We start from the raw sequence: 3785 nt of genomic DNA, 5'->3' as shown, positions 1-3785 counted from the left end.
CTCCTGTCTGCTCAGGTTCCTCTCCCGGTCATCTCCTGTCTGCTCAGGTTACTCTTCCGGTCATCTCCTGTCTGCTCAGGTTCCTCTCCTGCTCATCTCCTGTCTGCTCAGCTTCCTCTCCTGCTCATCTCCTGTCTGCTCAGGTTCCTCTCCCGGTCATCTCCTGTCTGCTCAGGATCCTCTCCCGGTCATCTCCTGTCTGCTCAGGTTCCTCTCCTGGTCATCTCCTGTCTGCTCAGGTTCCTCTCCCGGTCATCTCCTGTCTGCTCAGGTTCCTCTCCAGGTCATCTCCTGTCTGCTCAGGTTCCTCTCCCGGTCATCTCCTGTCTGCTCAGGTTCCTCTCCTGCTCATCTCCTGTCTGCTCAGGTTCATACCCTGGTCATCTCCTGTCTGCTCAGGTTCCTCTCCAGGTCATCTCCTGTCTGCTCAGGTTCCTCTCCCGGTCATCTCCTGTCTGCTCAGGTTCCTCTCCCGGTCATCTCCTGTCTGCTCAGGTTCCTCTCCTGCTCATCTCCTGTCTGCTCAGGTTCCTCTCCCGGTCATCTCCTGTCTGCTCAGGTTCCTCTCCCGGTCATCTCCTGTCTGCTCAGGTTCCTCTCCTGCTCATCTCCTGTCTGCTCAGGTTCCTCTCCCGGTCATCTCCTGTCTGCTCAGGTTCCTCTCCCGGTCATCTCCTGTCTGCTCAGGTTCCTCTCCCGGTCATCTCCTGTCTGCTCAGGTTCCTCTCCCGGTCATCTCCTGTCTGCTCAGGTTCCTCTCCCGGTCATCTCCTGTCTGCTCAGGTTCCTCTCCCGGTCATCTCCTGTCTGCTCAGGTTCCTCTCCCGGTCATCTCCTGTCTGCTCAGGTTCCTCTCCAGGTCATCTCCTGTCTGCTCAGGTTCCTTTCCCGGTCATCTCCTGTCTGCTCAGGTTCCTCTCCCGGTCATCTCCTGTCTGCTCAGGTTCCTCTCCCGGTCATCTCCTGTCTGCTCAGGTTCCTCTCCTGGTCATCTCCTGTCTGCTCAGGTTCCTCTCCCGGTCATCTCCTGTCTGCTCAGGTTCCTCTCCCGGTCATCTCCTGTCTGCTCAGGTTCCTCTCCCGGTCATCTCCTGTCTGCTCAGGTTCCTCTCCCGGTCATCTCCTGTCTGCTCAGGTTCCTCTCCCGGTCATCTCCTGTCTGCTCAGGTTCCTCTCCCGGTCATCTCCTGTCTGCTCAGGTTCCTCTCCCGGTCATCTCCTGTCTGCTCAGGTTCCTCTCCCGGTCATCTCCTGTCTGCTCAGGTTCCTCTCCCGGTCATCTCCTGTCTGCTTAGGTTCCTCTCCCGGTCATCTCCTGTCTGCTCAGGTTCCTCTCCCGGTCATCTCCTGTCTGCTCAGGTTCCTCTCCCGGTCATCTCCTGTCTGCTCAGGTTCCTCTCCCGGTCATCTCCTGTCTGCTCAGGTTCCTCTCCCGGTCATCTCCTGTCTGCTCAGGTTCCTCTCCTGGTCATCTCCTGTCTGCTCAGGATCCTCTCCAGGTCATCTCCTGTCTGCTCAGGTTCCTCTCCCGGTCATCTCCTGTCTGCTCAGGTTCCTCTCCCGGTCATCTCCTGTCTGCTCAGGTTCCTCTCCAGGTCATCTCCTGTCTGCTCAGGTTCCTCTCCCGGCCATCTCCTGTCTGCTCAGGTTCCTCTCCCGGTCATCTCCTGTCTGCTCAGGTTACTCTCCTGTCTGCTCAGGTTCCTCTCCCGGCCATCTCCTGTCTGCTCAGGTTCCTCTCCCGGTCATCTCCTGTCTGCTCAGGTTCTTCTCCCGGTCATCTCCTGTCTGCTCAGGTTCCTCTCCCGGTCATCTCCTGTCTGCTCAGGTTCCTCTCCCGGTCATCTCCTGTCTGCTCAGGTTCCTCTCCAGGTCATCTCCTGTCTGCTCAGGTTCCTCTCCTGATCATCTCCTGTCTGCTCAGGTTCCTCTCCCGGTCATCTCCTGTCTGTTCAGGTTCCTCTCCCGGTCATCTCCTGTCTGCTCAGGTTCCTCTCTTGATCATCTCCTGTTTGCTCAGGTTCCTCTCCCGGTCATCTCCTGTCTGTTCAGGTTCCTCTCCCGGTCATCTCCTGTCTGCTCAGGTTCCTCTCCCGCTCATCTCCTGTCTGCTCAGGTTCCTCTCCTGGTCATCTCCTGTCTGCTCAGGTTCCTCTCCCGGTCATCTCCTGTCTGCTCAGGTTCCTCTCCAGGTCATCTCCTGTCTGCTCAGGTTCCTCTCCCGGTCATCTCCTGTCTGCTCAGGTTCCTCTCCCGGTCATCTCCTGTCTGCTCAGGTTCCTCTCCCGGTCATCTCCTGTCTGCTCAGGTTCCTCTCCCGGTCATTTCCTGTCTGCTCAGGTTCCTCTCCAGGTCATCTCCTGTCTGCTCAGGTTCCTCTCCCGGTCATCTCCTGTCTGCTCAGGTTCCTCTCCCGGTCATCTCCTGTCTGCTCAGGTTCCTCTCCAGGTCATCTCCTGTCTGCTCAGGTTCCTCTCCCGGCCATCTCCTGTCTGCTCAGGTTTCTCTCCCGGCCATCTCCTGTCTGCTCAGGTTCCTCTCCCGGTCATCTCCTGTCTGCTCAGGTTCTTCTCCCGGTCATCTCCTGTCTGCTCAGGTTCCTCTCCCGGTCATCTCCTGTCTGCTCAGGTTCCTCTCCCGGTCATCTCCTGACTGCTCAGGTTCCTCTCCAGGTCATCTCCTGTCTGCTCAGGTTCCTCTCCTGATCATCTCCTGTCTGCTCAGGTTCCTCTCCCGGTCATCTCCTGTCTGTTCAGGTTCCTCTCCCGGTAATCTCCTGTCTGCTCAGGTTCCTCTCCTGATCATCTCCTGTCTGCTCAGGTTCCTCTCCCGGTCATCTCCTGTCTGTTCAGGTTCCTCTCCTGGTCATCTCCTGTCTGCTCAGGTTCCTCTCCCGCTCATCTCCTGTCTGCTCAGGTTCCTCTCCTGGTCATCTCCTGTCTGCTCAGGTTCCTCTCCAGGTCATCTCCTGTCTGCTCAGGTTCCTCTCCCGGTCATCTCCTGTCTGCTCAGGTTCCACTCCTGCTCATCTCCTGTCTGCTCAGGTTCCTCTCCTGCTCATCTCCTGTCTGCTCAGGTTCCTCTCCCGCTCATCTCCTGTCTGCTCAGGTTCCTCTCCCGCTCATCTCCTGTCTGCTCAGGTTCCTCTCCCGCTCATCTCCTGTCTGCTCAGGTTCCTCTCCCGGTCATCTCCTGTCTGCTCAGGTTCCTCTCCAGGTCATCTCCTGTCTGCTCAGGTTCCTCTCCCGCTCATCTCCTGTCTACTCAGGTTACTCTCCTGTCTGCTCAGGTTCCTCTCCTGCTCATCTCCTGTCTGCTCAGGTTCCTCTCCCGGTCATCTCCTGTCTGCTCAGGTTCCTCTCCCGGTCATCTCCTGTCTGCTCAGGTTCCTCTCCCGGTCATCTCCTGTCTGCTCAGGTTCCTCTCCAGGTCATCTCCTGTCTGCTCAGGTTCCTCTCCCGGTCATTTCCTGTCTGCTCAGGTTCCTCTCCCGGTCATCTCCTGTCTGTTCAGGTTCCTCTCCCGGTCATCTCCTGTCTGCTCAGGTTCCTCTCCTCAGATCCCTGCCAGAGATTTCGTGGAGATCATCCCCCTCCTCCCTCTGAGCTTCCTCTGCACTCCCAGCTCTGCACATCCCGCACCGGCCCCCATTCTTCTGCCGCCCGTGCCCTCTTCACACAAGAAGACTGACATACAAGTCCTGATAAATGATCTATGAATAAAGAAGAGCAGACCCGGCATTCACCCCCAGTAGCCGTGGCTCGTAGCGAGGGGCGTTTCGCATA

This window comes from Engystomops pustulosus, unplaced genomic scaffold (genome assembly GCF_040894005.1).
Source record: "Engystomops pustulosus unplaced genomic scaffold, aEngPut4.maternal MAT_SCAFFOLD_442, whole genome shotgun sequence".
Lineage (NCBI taxonomy): Eukaryota > Metazoa > Chordata > Amphibia > Anura > Leptodactylidae > Engystomops > Engystomops pustulosus.
This window is presented reverse-complemented; position numbering follows the sequence as displayed.